This window comes from Panthera pardus, unplaced genomic scaffold (genome assembly GCF_024362965.1).
Source record: "Panthera pardus isolate Hobbes unplaced genomic scaffold, ASM2436296v1 HiC_scaffold_16, whole genome shotgun sequence".
Classification (NCBI taxonomy): domain Eukaryota; kingdom Metazoa; phylum Chordata; class Mammalia; order Carnivora; family Felidae; genus Panthera; species Panthera pardus.
Genome location: NW_026526721.1, coordinates 1,503,126 through 1,524,062, shown reverse-complemented (window position 1 = coordinate 1,524,062; position 20,937 = coordinate 1,503,126). Strand labels below are relative to the sequence as shown.

General features: G+C 56.2%; 1 protein-coding gene across 4 annotated transcripts in view; it reads left to right on the top strand.

The window, feature by feature from the left end:
- The window catches only part of ADARB1 (adenosine deaminase RNA specific B1), a 139,062-nt gene that overhangs the window by 34,290 nt on the left and 83,835 nt on the right, over positions 1-20,937 (top strand). For 3 of the 4 annotated variants that reach the window (XM_053902971.1, XM_053902972.1, XM_053902970.1), the window contains one exon: positions 18,338-18,482. The exons of the other annotated variant lie outside the window; for it this stretch is intronic. The gene's annotated coding sequence lies outside the window, so the exon portion shown is untranslated. The remainder of the gene's footprint in view (positions 1-18,337; positions 18,483-20,937) is intronic. 4 annotated transcript variants of the gene reach the window in all.

Genomic DNA, 20,937 nt, shown 5'->3' with positions numbered 1-20,937 from the left:
GCCTAGGTAAAATGATCTGTTTGCAGGATGCTCAGGAAACCCGAGAGAGAGTCCTGTCCAATGGAACCTTCCGCAGCAGTGTGCTGTCCCGTACAGTGGCCACCACGTGGGACCGCACAGCCTCAGAATCAGCGGTTAAGAAAGCTCAAATAATAAAAACTAGTTAAGGCAGCAGAAATAAAAAGGTAACACACAGACATCAACATAACTTTCATATTCACAAACATAACCAGTTAGAAGGTATTTGGGGGAGGCAGCCCCATTCACAACAGCAACAAAAGAGAAGCAGTGCTCACAAATGAACGTAGTAAGAGCTGTTGAAAAGTGAAGGCCGTTCGGAAACTTCTTGAGAAAGACACAAAAGGAGCCCTGAGCAGAGGGAGGGCCCTGTTCTTGGTTAGGTTGTCACGGCATCATTGCAGTGGCACTTCTCCACCAGCTTAATGCACACATTTAATGGGGTCCCCATAAAAATATGAATGCAACAAGTGTCATTATTTCCCTGGATCCTAAAATTGACACGGAAAGACAAGCATGCACGGATACCAAGAAACGCAGAAGAGAAAGGCTGGGGGGGGGGGGGGTGGTGGGACACATAGCCCTTCCAGACTTTAAAACACACCGTAAAGCCCCTCGACGTAAAGGAGCATGACGATGGTGTGGCCAGTGTGGTAGGCGGCTCTGGAACAAGCCCAAGTACCGGTGGGAACGTAACGTACGATTAAAGTGGTATCTCCGATTGCCGGGTCACAGGGGACTTTTTCAAAGGGACTTTGGGGCAGCTGAACACCGTTTTGTGAGACAACAGCGTTGGGTGTCTGCCTCATGCCACGTGCGGGAATAAACGCCAGGCGGGTCAGGGAGCTAAATGTGCAAGATGAAACTATTCAGGTGTTTGACAAGAACACAGCTGAATGTGACCTGTGTGTTGGGTGAGGCTTTTAAAAGCATAGCTGAACATTCAGGTTCACCCAAAGAAAAGATGGTCGAAACTGACTGAAAATATACGACGACAGTGAAAAACTGCCCTACCCGTACAAACCAGCAACAGAAGAATCTACGTAAAGTCAAAAGACGAAAGAATCGGTTGTGAGAAAATTCTTTGTGCTATGCCACACATATTCAAAAATCTTGGGGGAGCAAAGACCAAAATCCTGTAGGAAAATAGGCAAAGGCACAAAGAGACGTGCACGTGTGCACTCGTGCACACTTATGCGCGCACACACGTGAAAATGGCCCTTCAGCGTCCCTGAGATACTGGTCTTCGCTCATCACGTTGGCGAACAAGCCAACTCTTGAAAGCCGTCACCAGTGCGTGTGCTTAATCGGAAATGACGTGTTAAACAAAGCAGGCGGGGTGTCTTCGGCTCCTTGGAGAGTGTTGACGTTTCTGGCTGTTAATTTCTGAGCTTACTCGCGTGCGGTATTCTTTAAAGTGGACTTGACGAGAAAACCACAGTTCTGCCTCTAGACACCTTAGGGTGTGGGCACTAACCGCGTGGAGGCAGTGGGTTTTGGGGAACCTGCCAGATGTCCTTTTAGCTCCCTCACTGGCTCTCTGGTTCCTCTGGGCTGTTTCTTCTCTCCTCCAAACGCCACCACGCCTCATCCCTACACTGAGGGATTGTTAACTCTGGGGATGTCTGCCCTGCTCCCTGTTTTCTCAGGGTGTCCCTGTGTCCATTTTGGATGTCCTACCCCATTTGACGGGAGGTGTCTGAGGGAGACGAGAGCTCGGTGAGAAGGCAGTGCTCTGTCTGCAGGCCGTGTGGTTGTGGCCCCACTGCACCATCACAGGCTGGGTCACCTTAGTGGGACCTGCCCTTCGGTGGCAAGACCAGCCGTGTGCAGGCAGTGCCGAGAATGTGGGCCTCGTGAAGCTGGGGTCTGTCTTGGGGATCTGGACTGAGGAAGTCAGAGGGAGAAGAGGAGAGACACACAGGAGGACTTGGAGAGCAGGGCAGAACCCCTGCTCTGGGCTGTGCCTGAAACCAGTTCCTGAGCCACAGGCCTGGCCCTCCCACCACCAGCTTACAACAAACACCCCCTGTTGACAGTAGAGTGCGTTCTCTGCTCCCAGGTTTTTGTTAAAGGCTGAATTGTTTTAATTTAAAACCTAATTGTGTGGCTCCCAGTGTGGATCTAAGAGCACATGGTCCTTTCCTCTGCTCGAGTGCGTTCTACACAGAGAAGATAGCCTCGCGGGGGCGATGACACGGCGCGAGCGCGAGTCCTGCCTCCAGTCCTCTTGAGTCCAGTGGGGCACGAGGGGTGGGTCCCAGGCCGAGGCCCCTACAGGCTGGGAGGTGCTCGCCGGCGGGTGCACGGGAGGGTCAGCGTCGGCCCCGCCAGCTGCTGGGGGCTCCCGAGGCACCGCTTCCCACTTGGGTTGGCGTGAGCCACGGTACAGCGAGACACGACAGCAGCCACACTCAGCGGTCAGGGAGGGGGGACGGTGCCTGCCACACAGCAAGTCCTGATATTTTACTGGCCCCTTTTTAATTAATTTATTTTTTATTTTTTAACGTTTATTTATTTGTGAGAGAGACAGGCAGAGTGTGAGTGGGGGAGGGGCAGCGAGAGAGGGAGACACAGAATCGGAAGCAGGCTCCAGGCTCCAGGCTGTCAGCACAGAGCCCGACGCGGGGCTCGAACCCATGAACCGAGAGATCATGAGCCCCCCAGGCGCCCCCACTGGCCCCTTTTTGATAGCCGGCTTGGGGTTTGCTCACTCTGACCTTTCCTGATTGGTGACCGTGGCCCATCTGGAGGATGTGTTTGTGCGTTTTCTTCGCGTGGTGCGTGTGAAGGACGTTAGCTGTATTAGGGGCCTACGGGGCACTGGCCGCTCTCCCCTCCACCGTGGCTCTTACTGCTGAGGCCTTGCTGCCCAGGTTCTGTACTCCTCCTGTCGCCACAGCTGCCCTGCCAGGAGCCGTGCCCTGGCTGGACGGCCTCAGCCCGGTCACCTGGGCTTGGGCGGCCGGGCTGCGCGGTAAGAGGAGCCCTGTCCTTTAAAGGCTGTGCTGGCACAAGCCGGTCAGAGCTGGCAGAAGTGCCATTCTCCCGTTGACTGGCATCTGCCTGCTCTTGGCCTGAGGACCTCAGACTTCATTTAATTTGGGGGACCGAGTGGACATCAAGGCCTCATTCTGAGTGGCCGCTGCGCAGGGGGTCGTGGGGACCCTGACTCGTGCCCTGATACCCTACCCACCTCCCTGCGCTGCTTTAACAATTAAATTGACATTTAAGGTGGTGCCACTAGCCACACGTGGCTTTTTACATTTAAATTAAGCAGAAATGCGAGTTCACCAGCTCAGCTGCACTGGTCAAAGCAGGGACAGCACGGGGACAGCAGGAAGCCGTGCGCCACGGGGCTGGCGGGAGACCGAGGGCAGGTCCGGGGCAGGGTGTGCGCAGCAGCCTTCTCTGCACCTTTCGCCCTTTCCGGGCGTGGCCTTGCCTCTCTGACGCCTTCTCTTATTCGATTGTACGCTTCATCACGGGACATTCGGACGCCAGAGACGAGAAAAAGAAATTGGGGCGCCTGGGTGGCGCAGTCGGTTAAGCGTCCGACTTCAGCCAGGTCACGATCTCACGGTCCGTGAGTTCGAGCCCCGCGTCAGGCTCTGGGCTGATGGCTCGGAGCCTGGAGCCTGTTTCCGATTCTGTGTCTCCCTCTCTCTCTGCCCCTCCCCCGTTCATGCTCTGTCTCTCTCTGTCTCAAAAATAAATAAAAAACGTTGAAAAAAAAAAAAAAAAAAAAAAAAAAGAAATGGAGGAAGCCGTCTCACCACTCTGACACCCCATGTCACCGTCTTGGGTCGTGCCTTCACGTGTGGACACGCGTGCACGCGGGCGTCACCGGGTGCGGATGTCACTTTATATCTGTTCACCCGTTTGTTCTCTGCAGCCTCAGGGCGTGAGCACTGCTGACATTCGGCGCTCGTGATGGATGACGAACCGAGGCGACTCGCCGAGCTGCTGCCCGACACACAGAGCCCTCGCGGCCCGCGCTGGGGCCCGCTCGGCCCCTCGGGCTCTGGGGTTCGTGTGTCAGCCGCCGGTCTGCCCCGCTGCCTCCGAGGGGGCGGGCGTGCGTGCACACGCACGTGTGTGTGTGTACATCCGGGTGTGTGTGCATGTGCACAACCATGTGCGTGCTTGGGCCCGTGTGTGCGTGTGTGTGTGCATGTATACACCGCGTGGGTGCTTGGGCCCAGATGGGTGTGTGCGCGCGTGCGTGTGTGTGTGTGTGTGTGTGTGCGCGCGTGTGTGTGTACCTGTGGAGACTGCCACATCCTGACTTGGGAGCAGGTTCCCGTTTTGTGAGCCGGTTGGATGGCCGTGAGCCGGTCACCCCCGCGCCCCCTCTGGCCTTGCCGCTCCGCCCACCGACCCCGGGCGCCCTCTTGACCCACTGACCGTTGGTGAAGGGTGGGTGGGTGGCTGCGGTGTCCTCAACCTGGTGGTGCACCTTTGGGGGTTTCCAGGTTTGCGGATGGCGTGCCTCGGGGTGCTTTGCTCTGCGCGCCACAGGAAAGCCAACTCGAACCGGTTGGAAGTAGAAACCCTGTATTTCCCCCTGACGCCCTCCTTCGGAGTTGCAAGTAGACGTTCGCAGGAATGAGACTGTCGGTCGGTCTGTGGTTCTCGCCTGCACCGTGAGCAGTTCTCTCTCTTTATGCTCCTGTCCTTCCAGGTGTTTGGTGGAAACGAACACAGCAGAGGAGGGTTACCAACTGGCCCCGTTTCAGCTGGAAGTCAGATGTGAACGTGTATTTTTACCCCACAGCCCTTTCTCCAGAAAGCTCACACTTCTTTATTTTTAACTTTAGCTCTCTGCTCTGTTGGCTAGTACAGGGAGGAGAGGAGCTCAAATTAGTTAGCTTGCTTTGTATTTATTTTTACTTGACCTTTTCGCTTCTAAATTTCGAGAAGAAAATGTGAGATTCTTTTCCCCGCATCATTTTCTTCCCCGAGGAGAAGCCACGTTCAGTAATTGACTCTGAAGGTGGCGAAGGTTACCCCAGGACAGCATGTCTTGCGTTTTCCGTTCATGAAACAAACTTTCAAACGTTAATCTGTTCATTCTATGAAATACTTATTAATGCCTTTTCCAACTTCTTTGGCAAGTAGTACGTGTGTATCCCAAGGAACTTTTGTGTTTCCAGGCAGTCTGGCAGGTTCTCAGCACAGGGGTGGGGCGGGGGGACGTGGGGTGGGCGTGCGAGGCACGTTTTGTCAGGGAGCCAGGTGAGGCAAGAGTGGGGAGAATTTGTTCATTATTTGGTTTGTATGCTTTTCTTCGAGAACCGAACTAAGGCCTCGTCCCTGACAGGAATCTGTTTTAATTCCTGGGAGGTTAAACTGCTCGCCTATGGCAGCCTGAGGAATAACCCTAATGTCTTACCCGTGTATCCATTCCTCTGGAAATTCTAGGGGTCGGGTTGGGTCGCTGCTAGCACGATTGTCCCTTTCCTGTTTCTAGTTACAGTTGCGGTCAGGATCCATTTTAGTTTGAGTACATAATTTATTTTTTGCCATTCTTTTTAAAAGGTAATACGCAAACGTATTAAATCAAATCTTCTGTAAAGTGTTATGAAAACAGACATTCCTGTCCCGCTTCATAGAAACGAGCCGTGCGTCAGCTTTTACTCTCCTGGCAGACGCCTGCAGGTGCTGCGCGGGGACCGCTGTCCTGGTCCAGCACCCGGGATGCTCGGGTGCCCGTCACCGCCTCAGGAGGCGGCACGGAGGCCTCTCCGCCTCCCACCCCTCCGCAGGGGCTTTGACCGCCGGGAGCAGTGCCGCACGCGGGAAGGTACGCGGAGCCGAAGGGCCGGGGCCTCCCAGAGTCAAGCTCTCGCACCCCTGCTCGGCATCGACCGTCTTCTGTTCTGGAGGGTGCACCGTGGCATCCCGTTCTCCCATTGCCCGTGAGACCGAGCGCTTCTCCCACGTGCTGCGTGGTCACCAGGGAGGAGGGCGGGTGGGGGGACGGTGCTCTCTGCCACAGCTGGCGTCACACCTACACGTTTTCTCGAAAACAAGCAAACCTGTTTCCCTCGTGAGCGAAAGGAATTGGCTCGCTTCTGTGTGGCTACAGATAGAGCTAGAATGTGTCTGAGCCCGGGTGACTCCGCCGGGCTCTGCCTCGGTGCCTTCTGGCCTTGCCTGTCCCCTTCAGGCTTCAAGGAGACATAAATACTTCGAGACCTGAGCGTACGCGGGGCAACTTCCCTGGAGACCCACCTCCCTTCCCTGCGCTCTGGGACTGCTCGCAGCGCTGCTCTCCTCTTCCTCCCGGGCCGCCTGGGCGGGGGCCGGGCGGTCACCGGGGAGCCCTTACCTCAGGTTCACCTCCAAGCAGAGCTGCTCCGCGAGACGCGCCTTCTGTCCTAAGTGCAGTTGGGTGGAAAGGGGCGCGAGGATCGTCCGCCTGCCGTGAGGTGGGCAGGGGGGTGGCTGGCAGTCCTCCGTGAGCCCCTCTCTCACCTCTGGTTTGGGGACACGGGCTTGTGTTAAAGTGGGTGGCCGGGCGGTATACTGCTGCAATGGGGACACTTTTGAGAGTGAAAGGGCCTGCGGTTGGTAATTACCACAAGATGCGGCGGTGAACTGGACGTCCTGGGCGGACGGGCCGTGATCCCAGAGCAGCCACCCCCGAGGCCCCGAGGGTCACCAGGTGGTTGACAGATGAACTATGAGTCGTAAAGGGTCCTGTTTGTCTCCTGTGCCACAGCCCGGGGTTGGGGGGGGGGCGGGGCTCCCGTGCATCCCCTGTGCCAGCCCAGAGGGAGGGCACCCATGCGTCCCCTGTGCCACAGCCCAGAGGGGCCTCCCATGTGTCTTCTGTGCCACAGCTCAGAGGCAGGGCTCCCATGCGTCCCCTGGGCCACAGCCCAGAGGGACCTCCCGTGTTTCCCCTGTGCCACAGCCTGGGGTTGGGGGGCGGGGCTCCCGTGCGTCCCCTGTGCCACAGCCCAGAGGGGCCTCCCGTGTGTCCCCTGTGGCACAGCCCAGAGGGACCTCCCGTGCGTTCCCTGTGCCACAGCCCGGGGTTGGGGGGCGGAGCTCCTGTGCGTCCCCTGTGCCACAGCCCAGAGGGGCCTCCCATGTGTCCCCTGTGCCAGCCCAGAGGGAGGGCACCCACGCGTCCCCTGTGCCGCAGCTCAGAGGGGCCTCCTGTGCTTCCCTTGTGCCACAGCCCAGAGGGGCCTCCCATGTGTCTTCTGTGCCACAGCCTGGGGGGGCCTCCCGTGTGTCCCCTGTGCCACAGCCCAGAGGCAGGGCTCCCATGCGTCCCCTGTGCCACAGCCCAGAGGTGCCTCCCGTGTGTCTCCTGTGCCAGCCCAGAGGTGCATCCCCTGTGTCCCCTGTGCCAGCCCAGAGGTGCCTCCCATGTGTCCCCTGTGCCACAGGCCAGAGGGGCCTCCCATGTGTCTTCTGTGCTGCAGCCCAGAGGTGCCTCCTGTGTGTCCCCTGTGCCACAGCCCAGAGGCAGGGCTCCCATGCGTCCCCTGTGCCGCAGCCCAGAGGTGCCTCCCGTGTGTCCCCTGTGCCAGCCCAGAGGTGCCTCCTGCGTGTCCCCTGTGCCGCAGCCCGGGTCGGGGGGCTACAGGGGTAACAGAAGGTCTGCAGCTGGAGGCAGAACCTCTACGTATTTCAAGCATCATCTTTGTACCGTTTAGTTTATTTGTCCATGAGAAAGGGATCTACCTGCCTTGCTTGAGTCCCTTCCCCAGGGCTAGTTGGGGGAATAAAATGTGTTAATAAAATTTAAAAATATTTTGTAAGCTGTTATTCATTTTGCCCTCAATTCTTTCCTTGCCTATTTTCAAAGGGTCTTGAAAGGAGGTGCCTGTAGAACTTGGTCTCTTAAACCTGGCGCCCTCGATCCTGCCTAGGAAGGTGCCCCGGGGAGGCTGAGCCCGTCTGCCCGAGGCTCTGGGATGTGGTCCGCGGCCTCGCCTGCCAGGCTCCTGCCCGCCTGGCGTGTGCCTGACCTACTGAGAGGTTCGCCGTCCGTCACCGTATAAACGAGCTGCCCACGGTCGGCACGGTTGCAGCCCGTTAGCTCTTCCTTGCCAAGTGCAGGGGTCAGTTTAGCTTAGCCACTTTATAAATTTTTCAGAGATTTCAAGTTGGAAGTCGCAATTGGCTTTTACTTTTCTAAGCGATCCACTGTTATGATTAGTCATGTATACATATCACAGATGAGAAGATGAATGTTTAGTTAGTTAAAAGTACTTTGAAACAGCTGCTGAAGGACTAGAATTCTTTTGTAAATCGAGAAGCATGTGATCTCACACGGTCGCGGCTTAAAGTTTCCTTTTAATGGATGTTAGGATTAGTAGACATACCCCGCGTACCAGTCACATTAGCACCTAAACAGCAGGCGCTCCCTCGCCACGGGCCTGAGGGCAGGGGGAGGCTCTGTTCCTCCCTTAAAAGGCCTGCAGCCCTGCGGCTGGAGCAGCAGTAGGAAGGCAGCGGAGTTGATCAGGGGTGTCGGGAGGACGCGGGGGCATTGCCGTGCCCGTGGCAGGTGTGGGAGAGCCGCTGTGACGGCCTTTTCCACGGAGCCCACTGCAACCCCAGGGCGTGTGTCAGGACGGTGCTGGGTTTGGTCCTGGAGGCGCCGGGGTGAGGCCATCTGACCGTCTGGGGGCCGGGGGCCTCCTCACTCACTGGGAGAACTTTGCGAGCGCAAGGTCTTCCCAGAGGAGGTGGGGCGTGAGCTGAACCTTGTACAGGTGTGATCACGCTGAAACAAACCTGAAGACCGTTTGTCACTTAGCTGTTGATGATGACGGGGTGTCTGGGCTCCCTGGTCAGCTCCGGTCCGGTTGCCAAGTACTGGTTTAGGTGGCTGTTACTGTCCCGTTAGCAGCCAGCAATATTGAGCATTCTGTTCAGTCCTTTGAAATAACCCCGTGCGGGAGGCACTGCTGGCAGCCCCGGATCCCGGGAGGGGAAGCCCGAGGCACCGGGAGCTGGGGAGCTGGACTTTCAAGCAGACGAGCCCAGCTCCGTTGCTAACTGCGGGCGTGTGGGTCCCAATGTCGTTCGTGTACAGAGGCCAGGGCTTGCCGGGCAGGGGGGCCCGGAGCTGTTCCTCAACAGCAGCCGCCGTAAAGCAGGGCGGCCTTCGGGAGGCACGCTTCTCCAGCTCGCGGTCCGAACCTGCTCACAGGCGAGCTTTGTGGGGGCCCAGTCAGCTGGTGATGGACGGCGTTGTGAGCTTAGTCCTGTTGCCTCCTCCCAGAAGTGCAAAAGTGCATGATTTTGGATGTCTGATCTCCTGCGGTGGTCAGGAGGAGGTGACGCACTCGAGTCCTGATGTCCGGCTGCCGGCCACAGAGTTGGGGCCGGCGGGCAGGTACGGCAGCTGTGTGGCATGCCGGTGTCCTCGCTGGGCGCTCGGGCCGGGGTGGCGGGCAGCTCCCGCGGAGGCTCTGGGTGGCCCGCGTCCTCCCCCGGCAGGGCACAGCCGGAACCCGCTCAGAGGTCACACGGGGGCCGGCGGATGCAACCATGCGCCGTTCACCTGAGTCGTGTAGTTAAGGTTGTGACTTCCTGTGGGCACGTGTCTTTGGCCTCAACGGGAGTCGACCCCTTTTCCCGCATCCTTGGGGTTTGAACTTTGCGTAGTCGGTACGTGAGTTTAGTTGTAGAGAGAGCTGGTTTTATTTGTAGCCGTGAAACCCCAGCGTTCCTGCACAAGTCCTGCACTCTGCTCGCAGCTGTGACGTGTGTGAGGGGTGTGCGAGGAGGGGGCGCTCGCCCTCCAGCTTCACCCGCCGCGCGGCCTGCCGGGCCGTTACCCAACCCACGGTGTCGGGGCGGTGAGCCCAAGAGCCCTGGCCTTGCTCAGGGGGGTTCAGTGTCTCTGAAGGTCTGGGGCAAGGGTACCCGCCTAATTGTTAGGGACGAGGACTCCTCCCTCAGAGGGCTTTGTTTGATCCTTTCCTGCAGAGCCAAAAGCCGAAGAGCCCTATTTGCCACATGGCCTCTTCGTGTAAGGAGCTGCGTGCTGGCTTTACCGGTGGAGACTGGGTCCTTTGCGTGAGGGTGGGTGCTGGGGGGAAGGACAAGTGCTTTCTGGGGGTGCCGGGTAAGATGGCCTGGGCTGCGGGTCCCCACGTCCTCCTGTCCTCAGGACCAGCGCCCCTGGGGCTCAGCACAGGACAGCTGCTGGTTGGAGCTGTTTTATCACAGGATCCGTCTGGAAATTGGCCTTGTCTGAGGGGAGGGGTCCGGGCAGGCCCTGTGCCTGAGCTCGCTGGCAGCGTCTTTGAAGGACGCTTCTTGTTTCTGAGTTTCTCGTAAGAGATTTTATGTTTTATTTGAAAACAAAATACGCTCACCGTACGCTGGGCGTACTTTGCGGAGATGCGAAACAGGAAGAAAGAGGCACCGTTAGTCTCATTGCCTGGTAGCAAATATTGGTTACAGTTCCTGGGGTTCCCTGGAGTCTTTTTTATACACAGATGTATTATTCATCCCGCTGACGTGGCGGATGGCCTGCTGTCACTCTGGATTTCCGCAGGCCTCCTCGGGTCACCGGAACAAGACGCGGTGCAGGTTAGCAAAGAACGGCCGGCCCGGGGGGTAGGGGTCTATGTGCTGCTTTTCCCCGGAGAGATTTCGCTGCACGTGTTTTCGGTCCACGCTGTGATGATCCCGTGTGGAGCGGCAGTGCTGTTGAATTCCTTGGCTGTTTTCCGCTCAGGACACAGGTAGTGGAGGCGCCTCTGTGGGGCGCTGCTCCTCACCCGGTTCTTCTCTGCGGGACGTTTACCCCCTGCAGAAAAGAGAGGGCATGTGCACGGGCGAGCAGGGGAGGGGCAGAGAGAGAGGGAGAGAGGATCCCAAGCAGGTCCGTGCTGTCAGCGTAGAGCCCGATGCGGGGCTCGAACCCACAAAACCATGCGATCATGAGCTGAGCAGAGATCAAGAGTCAGACGCTTAACCCCCTGAACCCCCCAGGCGCCCCCTCTCCTTTAGTGTGGGGGGATCTCTAACACATAACCTCGTTGGTCACGGAAAACAGAGGCCCCAAGCCCCACTCAGAAGACCTCCACTTCCTGATGCCTGGTAAGCAAGCCCACCTGCAGAGGTGCCGAGAACCAGGACCGGAAGCCCCCGTCTGGAGGCCCTGCCACCACACCAGCATGCTCCCCTGTAGCAGAGGCGCCTCTTCTGGCCCGTTGGCCTTTTTGGGTTGTTTTGATGTATGGGGACAAAGGGTGGGTGGTCGTCCTGAAGGGAGCAGGTGCCCAGGCCAGGGAGGGCTCAGAGCACCTCCCACACCCTGCTTATCTGTCCTTCCCCGCCTGCCATCCCGGTGATTCAGGCGCCCCCCACCGAGCCATGAACTGAGACTTTGGTCTCCTGGGCTGGGAAGATGTGGGTGCTGCCCCTGACACCAGGGCCACACGCCCTGCTGGACCCGAATGCGGGAGAGCAGGTGCAGAGCAATGCCCTCGAGTGCTCGCCCCCCCTCCCCGCTCTGTGTCTCTGTCTCTGTCTCCACCTCCAACCCCCCCCCCCCCCCCCACCCAGTCGCCTTCTCTCTGGAGACACAGAGCTCATTCCTAGTGTTGGGAGCATTGGGTCCCTCTGGGAATGGTCGTACGACAGTAAAGTGTAGCTGGATAGGGAGAGCTCCCTGGCCTACTTAATGAGTTGTTTTAATGTTTGCAGTGAGGTTTAGTTTCCCATAAAACATTAGATTATTCAGAGTTTAAAAAAATAATGTTTTCCCTCAGGTCATAAAAATGTTTTCACTAATGTTTACTAATTCACTTTACAAAATAAGATGAAGGGTTTTAAAATATAAAACAAACTATTCTTTTTAAGAAAATGTTTATTTATTTTTGAGAGAGAGAGTCCCAAGCAGGCTCCACCCTATCAGCACAGAGCCCAACATGGGGCTTGAACCCACGAACTGCGAGATCATGACCCGAGCTGAAACCAAGAGTTGGGTGCTTAACCGACTGAGCCACCCAGGCGCCCCCAAAGTAGTCTTTCTTAAAGCCAGCTTTTTTGAGATATAATTGATAACAAAACACTGCACATATTTTAAAGTGTGAAATTTAGTAATGTTGAGACACTGGTGAGACCACTGTCACAGTGAAGGAGGTGAGTGTGCCCATGGCCTCTGAAGGTCACTTGCACCCCTGGGACCCTCCCCCCCCCCCCCCCCCCCGCCCGACCTCCACTCCTTTACTTTCTGTCTCTAAAGATCCCTTTGCATTTTCTAGAGCTCCCAATCACTGGGGCCAGACAATAGGTACTGTTTTGGTCTGGCTTCTTTCACTGCTCGTCGTTACTTAGAGATTCATCCGTGTTGTATCCGTCAGAGTTCATTCTAAAGTGGTCTTTCCTCTTACTTGCTAAGGACATGGAATATCCTTGGAATATATTTAATTCAGTTAGTAGAAGACATGGCAAAGTCCATTTTGGTTGGTCCGTTAAGACCAAAATGCCGGGGAACGGAAAGAAGGGCCAATGGGGCTGAGGCGGTCTAGGCGGCGGCACCAGGGTCCCGTGGGAGCAGCGCCTTGGACTTCGGTCTTCCCGACTGAGGTGAGTCCCGCGTTCTGCGCCTCGGATGCTGTCCCGCTCGCCCTTGCCGGACTGGCCCCTGCTCAGGGGCAACGAAGCAGATGGGCTCTCTAGTACCACCGAACAGTCTGCCGTGCAGACGGCTTCCTCAATTGAATTTAAATAATATAAAAAAATTTAAATTAAACCACGACCTCTGGCGAGACCGTTATTTCCTCCTGCATTTCTTTTCCTTTACAGAAGCAGCAAGTGCAATGGAGCCTTGTGCCCTCCTCCCCAGCCTCTTTATTAAGCACTGACTTCTTGAAGGTACCTTCATGGCCAGTTCCCTGCTCTTGGGATTCACAGTCTAATATTTGAATGTTCTTGCATGTTAAGGGTTCATTATTATGTTACCACGTAAAGACTTTACCTCTCCCCGTAGTATTAAACTAGGATCGACTTTACCCTTCTGAAACCTCAGGTAGCCAGGGAAGGTCTGGTCACTGTGGAAGTTGAAACATCAATGACTGTAGTTAATCTACTTGGAAGGTTTTTGCAGCTCAGGACAATTGAAAAACACCTATCGTCTCAGATTTCCTCTTTTCTTTTGATTTTCTCATGTCATTGAAAACTCCATCCACCCCTTTGATAGAGTCAGGATCCTTGGAGTCACCCACCGGTGGTGTTCTCCACGTGGTCATCCCTCTGTCCCTGGCTGTCCTCCCCGCCTCGGGTCTCAGCCCTCCAGCCGTTGCCCACAGAGCCAACAGAACCATCTTTCTGAAAACACGCCGGGTCGCTGCTTCTTCCTGAGGTGCATGTTTGGTGCCTCCTGCCGAGAGGCCTCCCGGCCCCCTCCTCACCAGAAGCCTCGTGATGGGCCCTCCTGTGTGCTCATCTCAGCTACGGGGCGTCGCCGTGTCCTTCCGGAGCCCCCGGGCTCACGACTCAGGCCCCACTGGTGGCCCTGGGCTCACTTCCCACCGGCTTCTGGTCCTGCTTCTGGGGGCACCGATTTTTAGGACTGGTTAAGCACTGAGAATGGAAACCATATCAGAAGTGAGGAAGAATGCTTTCTTGTCTTAGCATCCTTCCGTTGACCGCTGATCTGATTTTCTTCACTTGTCTTGAGCAAATTAAGCTTTTGTATCTTGAGATAATTGGTGTCGGCAAACATCAGAGTCTACTCAGTTGAGCGTTTCTGTTTCACTGCATACTCTTGTAATGGTTTTGTGCATCTACAAGGTAGAAAATGGGAGTGTTTAGCCCTGATTTCCAGAGTCTAATTGAATTATAATGATAAATATCACCTTAAAAGCAAATGCAATTGTTTCATGCAATTCTTATTGGCACAGCAGACCCATCAGGTGTTGAGTGACCCAAATGGTCCCACACTTGCGGTCGGTACGAGCGTGCCGAATCCCGTACGACCCCTATGTTATCAGCTTTGCCGTGGCATTTGAGTTTCCTTTTGTTAGCAGGTAGTTGGGTACAAATCCTTTGCAGAGACCAGTGTGGCTAATTCGGGGTCATCCTGTTTTCAGAGGACGCTGTCCTGAGCCCAGGAGCAGTCTCTGTGAGAAAGTTCCGGAAAGGCGCCGGTGCCAGCTGAGCTGGGCTGCTCTGCGGGCCCCACCCCCCACTCTAGCCCCTTCGGGCTCTCGGTCACCTAATTCCCTGTCTACGTCTCAGGGACGATCCAGGCGCACTGAGAAGGGGCTGGATTAGAACTCAGCCCCGCTTGGCCCACTCGCTTGCTCGCCCGTGAAGCATGGTCTCCCTGTGCTGCTTCCTCCGTGGTTTCTCTCGCCGCCTGGCCCGGCTCCCTGGCCTGTGGCCGTCAGCACGGGCAGCCCCTCAGCTCCCTTCCTCCTACCGCAGGTGCTTGGCGGGCTGTGCTGTCGTCGGTGGCCTCACGTGAGCAAGGGCGGGGTGACGGCAGGGGCCCCCCGCGTCCGCGCTGCCGTGTCGCATCCGCGCTGCCGTGTGGGGCCGGGCGCTGCTGGCCTCTGTCAGGTCCCGGTGCCTCATCGTGTCCTAGCGCGTCTGTGTCGTGGGCTGGCTCGGTCCCACAGTAGAGTGCCTGGGTAGGAGAAGTCTGGTGTGCCCACGTGGCCGTCGCCCAGGTCGGTCCCGGACACCGCGTGGGGTGGCCCCCCTCGTGCTCCTGGACGGCGCCCGGTCCCCGCAGCCACGCCCATTCCGGGGCGCCTGGGAAGCCTCTGGACAGTAGTGTGGCGGCTGCGGCAGCCAGGTTCCGTGCGCCCACCCGTTTGTCTGTGCCCGCAGGAAATCCAGCCAGCCGGATGCCAGCTCTAGAAAGATGGTGGGGTCGAGTTTGCTGGCATTTTCTTCGGGGCGTTTTTACATCTGCATTCGTGAGACAGTTTGGCTGACACTGTACATGATTATTTCCTGACTCTGGTCTGTCATCGAGTCAGATTTTCTCTTTCCTCCTGTCAGCTTTGATAAACTGTTTTTCTTGGAATTTGCTCATTGTACCTAAGTTTACAAAATTTTCAAAATAAAGTTCTTAATACTCTCTTATATATGTAATGTTGCGAGAATTCGGAGTGATAATTCTGTTCTGGTATCTCTTGCTGCCTAACATTCCCCCCTCCCCACCAAGACCCCAACTTCATGGCCTAGAACAGCCACCATTTGATTATGTTCATGACCCAGACAGGCCGGGAGCAGGGCAGGGGACGGTCTGTCTGTGCCCCTGGCACTGGGGCCTCGACAGTGATCCTTCAGATGGCTGGAGGTGGCCCGTGTGTCTGCAGCGATGGTCCTAGCTGTCGGCTGGGTTTCTGAGTTCTTGTCAACATCCTGCACATCTTGTCCAAGGAGGCCTCTTGAGGACCGTGGGGAGCACCTGCCTGGGGCTCTGCATAGACCCACAACTGCGTGCTCTCAGGGCCAAAAGCGAGGGCCCGGTACCCCCGGGACTCTCCTAGTCCATCTGCCCCATGGTCCTGGTCCCAAGGCCTGCTGAGACTCTCAGGGACGCCTTTATAGGACCACTTCACTCTATGGTAGAGGTGTCACTTCACATCACTCGCTGTCCTTTCTTCGATGCAGGCTGGCTAAGCCAGTGTCCTCTCTGTCTTCTCTGTGCGTTCTCGTCAGCCTTGCCAACGTCGGTCTGTGTGCCTGTGCCTGCCGTTACGGGTGATTAACGCAGGTTTAATCTCTTCCTTTTCCCTCCCACTTGCTTGGGGCTTGTTTGTCCCCCTGACTTACTGAGGCGGGGTTCGTGGGCTTTTTCCCTTTTCCAGACGCGTGAGCATCAGGCTACGTGTTTCCCTCTGGGTACTGCCTTAGCTGCACACCACACATTTCCATGTGTGATCTTTGTTTCTCGTTCTCAATGTTTTCTGTTTTGTACTGTGATCATTTCCTTTTGTCTGTGGATGATTTAGAAGAGTACCAGCCAGGGGCACCTGGGGGCTCAGTCAGTTGAGCATCCAACTTTGGCTCAGGTCATGATCTCACGGTTCGTGAGTTCAAGCCCCGTGTTGGGCTCTGTGCTGACAGTTCGGAGGCTGGAGCCTGCTTTGGATGCTGTGTCTCCCTCTCTCTCTGCCCCCCCCCCCCGTCTCTTTCTCTCTCTCAAAAATAAATAAACATGCAAAAAAATTTAAAAAAAAGAGTACCAGCTAACTTAGAAACACATGGACTCTTTCCAGATATGCCCCGGTTGTTAGACTCTGGGTGCCTCACACAGTGGGTGGGCATGAGCTCCGCCTGATGTCACTGGGACTCAGGCTGTTCTCGATGCTTCCTGGGCGCCAGAGGGGGTGGCTCAGACTCATTGGGATGGCGTCCCACGCGGGACCGCTGTGCGATCGTGGCACCGCTCTCCGCCCTCCGCCAGCTGCTGTCCTCTCCTACCTCTGTGACAAGAGCCTCCTTTGCGCACCCTCTGTCGTGCTCTTGCTGTGACTCTCGCTGTCACTGGGTCAGGTACTCTGTACCTGCTGGTCTGTTCGGTCCCCGCGGCGGCTCACACGGCGCTCGTCCCCTGTGTCACTGCACTGGGACCTAGGCACTCGGCCTTGTGGCGGCAGAGTCGGGCGTCAGCCTCAGCCACTCCGGTTCCTCCTATCTCAGCTTCGCAGTTTGCAGACGTCCCCTGGCCCTGCGGGTCCGGCTCCCCAGGGAGCGGCGGTGGGCTGTCCTGGGCCTGGTCAGACTTCTGCCCAGCGGCTCCCGGCGGGACCACCAGAACCCGGTTCTGTGGGTCTCGCTCCTGTTCGTCCTGCCGTCTCCCTTCTTCTGTGCTGCCTGTGGACTCAGGTTGGTAAAATGACTTCTGACCTCTTGGTGGCTCACGTATCGTCCTTCCCTTTCCTCGGGCTGCAGGGGCCTCCTGTTCTGCGTCCTTTGCCGAGGAGCCTGCTGTATCTCCTGCACACTCTCCGGCCGGGGGAGGAGCTGCCAGCGGGGTTCTGATCGGGTGGGGGTGGCGTTGAGGGACAGGGGGCGGGGGCGAGCATGGTGGCACCCCTTCCTTTCTTCTCCTCACCTGGGTGTGGAGATGGGACCAGCAGGGCACTAATGGGGTCGGGGATGGCATGCCCAGACCTGTGTGCCTGGCCCTGGAGGCTCTGTGCTGGCAGGGTGAGCGTGTGGCCTGTAATCCCAGGCTGATAGGCCATTGTCGTCAGTGCCCACTAGACCTGGTGGCAACATCACAGAACACGGGGGACCGTGTCTTACACACACGTCCCAGCTGAGAGATGTGGAGGCTGGGCAGTGCTCACCCCCGAGGACCTTCAGCTGGGGCAGGTGGCCCCAGGGAGGTTACTGCTCACCGGGCGGAGCCTGAAGAGTTAGGGCCCTTCCGGGTTCAGCGAGGCACCTGTCTACACTCACCGCATCTTGTGGACACCCACTCAGGGCCCGCACACTCTTCCCCACAGACGCCAGCCGGTAGCTGTGCCCTGGAGAAGCCCACTGTGGTCGTGCCCTTTACGTAGATATCGCTGTGCTTTTTTTTTTTAATTTTTAAAAAATGTTTATTTTTGAGAGAGAGAGAGAGAGAGAGACAGAGCATGAGCGGGGGAGGGGCAGAGAGAGAGGCAGACACAGAATGCGAAGCAGGCTCCAGGCTCCGAACCATCAGTACAGAGCCCGACGCGAGGCTCGAACCCACAAACCGCGAGATCATGACCTGAGCCAAAGTCAGACGCTCAACCGACTGAGCCACCCAGACGCCCCTCGGTTTGCTTTTCCAAAAGGAAATGTTAACGTTGGATATTTAGGTTCCGTCAGTATGTGAGCACGTTGAAGTCTTCTCTTTAATGACTTTCTAGTTGGCAGTATTTTTAGGCTGAGAGGAGACAACCTGGAGGTGTTTCACAGCCTCTGCCTCCGGACGCATGGACGGTCGTAGCTTCTGAGCCTGGGCTGGAAGGGGCCGGGGAGGTCCCGGGATCCGTGCGTTGCTCGTGTCTGTACTTACGTGTGTGCATGTGCCCCCGTGTGCACGTGGCATTTTATTGTGCAGAAGGTGTTAAGGACATGCCTTCGCGTGTGGGCTGCTGCTGTTTGTGCTGGGGTGTGGCGAGCGGACCCTGGAGGGTGACGGGTGGGGTGAAGGGTGATCGGTTGTTGTGTCTCTGCTTTAAAAAGACCTTAACACCATCACAATAATTGAATTTTGTATTTAGGAAGAGGATTTTTAATTAACAGTATTTATTATTAGAATTCGCTTCTGAAGTGGTGAAAAGGCTTTTAAATTAATTGGAAGTAATTGAGTCTTTCCGTGACACAGAGTGAAGTGTCTCAGGCTGGGCGTGGAGACCTGCGGCAGTGATTGGAGGAAACACTGCGCGAGCCCCGGTCCGGGTCATCGCGTCCTGCCTGCACCGGAGGGAGCTTTGCCTCGGGGTCGAGCAAACGCAGAAACTAATCTACCGGTAAGGTAAAACCCTGCAGAAATCTGTTGCTATTTGACTGATTAAAAACGCCTTTTGCTTGATGTCAACTGATTAATTAAGCCTGTTTGCCTTTTCAAATGTGTTTTATTGAGTGTCTTCCAGCAGATTATTTGTTACTGTTAATTCTTTCATCACCCCGCTGCGGCCTGCACAAACCTGCCCGCCCGGCTGCGGGTCCAGGTCGGCGCGCTGCTGCCCTCCAGTGGCCGTGTGGCCAAGTGCGGCCTCCGGTCACCGCCGCGCGAGGCTGTGCCCCATGCCAGGCGCTGGACTAGACCCGCTGTAAAGCTTTTTACTGTAAACGGTTTCCGTTGATGGACTAAAAGAAGACTTATCTAGCACTTAATTCTTGGCGACTATTATGTGACTCAGCCATCTGCTTTTGAGAGAAGTTGAGGCAAATATTAAAATCTGGGTAAATCTAGTACCACGTAAGATTATTTTATGGCCTGCAGAGTGACTAATTGAAGAAAGTTGGGTTTTACACACTCAAGGAGGTCTTGTCATGGGGAAGAAGTGTGAGGAAGGAGTCGGCAGAGGGCTGCTGGATGCTTACCGGGCACTGGCGGGCACCCGCGTCCATTCAGCCGTTCCGTAGATGCTGACAATAGCCCGCCTGTCCTGGGCAGTGAGGGAAGGAGTGGGCGCAGAGCCCACGGCGGGGAGAGGGGCACTTGCCATCTCTGGGGGGCACAGGTGCACCCACGTCTGGCCACTGGGCTCTACGTGTGTGTCTGGTAAGGCCCACCGGTCCTTTCTGTGTCTGTAAATGTCAGGAATGTGAGGAAACTGGCTCCCAGGGAGACTGGTAAAACAGGGTTTGCTTTGTCTGTAGCTGATGCCCCCCAGCCCTCCCCCGCTTTTCGGCACAAGAGCGGCGAGAGTATGGAAAGGGCAAAATTAAGGTCATTTCCCTTTGCTGTGCCCGTGGGCGGGGCCTGTTCCAGCCGAGGCTCTTCTGGTAGCCAGGCGAGAGATTGGAAATCAGCGGGTCTGTGACTAGAGTTTATGGGCAGGAGCCGAGCAGCACGGAGCTGGCCGAGTCTGAAAGGACACCGTCCTTCAGTGCTGCTAAGTGTAGTGGAGTCTGTGACCTACACGTCGTGCCAGGGCAGTCAGCTGCCCCCTTAGTTCTGCCATGTATGCCAAACGCAAGTATTTTTATATAATGCAAGCGCGCGTCGGAGAAGTGAATTATCTGTAATCCTTTGCACAAATGAATTGTCTTTAAAGGCATACAGAAAATGATCAGGCCCACAGGAGAGCTCTAAAACATGTGCCGAGAAAGCAGAATTAAAGGCCCGGAAGTTGTAAAATACAGCAGCGTTGTGAACTATATCTCCTTCTTCGGGCTCTCAGTAGATGTTTTAGCTGCAGAGTAGGAATTTTGAATTTCTTTCATAAAATGAAAGCTAATTTTGGCACCAGATAGTCTGATGTACTGTAACTTTCCTTTTTCAGAGTGGTTTGAAAAAGAAAAGTAAACACGAAGGGTTTTGGCTAGAACAAGTCTTTATTAGGGAGCACTCGTCACTGTTAGCCTCGCTCTGCCACCACGTTTCCCCAGAGTTCTTTCGCTTCCTGGCGGGAGCACCGTGAGCGCGGCTCTATTTTTAGTTTTGGGCATGGTGGCTGCTCTTGCCCTCCGTGAAAAGATTGAAGCTGTTTCTTGTGTCTTAACGCGTGACGGTGTCTGCCGAGGCTGGGGTGGCTCGGGGGTCACCCAGAGGAGGCCCTGCGGCCCCTCCCCAGCGGCGCGCCTTGGGAGAGGGGCTGGGGAAGCGTGGACTCCTGTTCGAACTTGGAAGTTCCCCTGTGTTTCTCATGGCCACACACACCCCCCCAAAGGTTTTTCCCGTAACAAGTGTTCACGAACTCCTCCTTTTTATTCTCAGTGAAATTCACAGCAGGTACTGCTTTATATAATTATCACCGCATAATTTTAAAAAGCAGTAGAATGCCCAAATTTAGTAAAAGAGAAATTGAGAATGCATAATAAAGGCGTCTTGAGTCGAGACATACGCGGTACTCAGTACTCAGTTCTCAGGCACTGATGTTCTCGGCAGAACCACGTGGTGCGTGCCCGTACAAGCAGGTAGCCGCGAGGGCTGGCTTCCGTCAGTCTCGGAAGTGGTTACGGCCTGTGGGTTCTGAGAGAAGCTGGGCACGGCCTTCCCTGTCTTCACATGGTAGTTACGCTTCGGGACCGTTGGGCGTGTGTTAAAAACACGGAGAAATGCTTCACGCTCACATATAAAACGAGGCGAGGCTCTGGGCTGGTGGATCGTGAGCGGCCTCCCCACCGTGTGTTTCTGGGACGGTCCTGGGTGTCCCACGCAGGGCCCCCTGTGCACAGAGCTCCAGAAACACCCCGGCACCGCGATGAGCAGCCGCTGCCCCCCGCGACACTCGGCCGGGACGGAGTTCTCTGGGG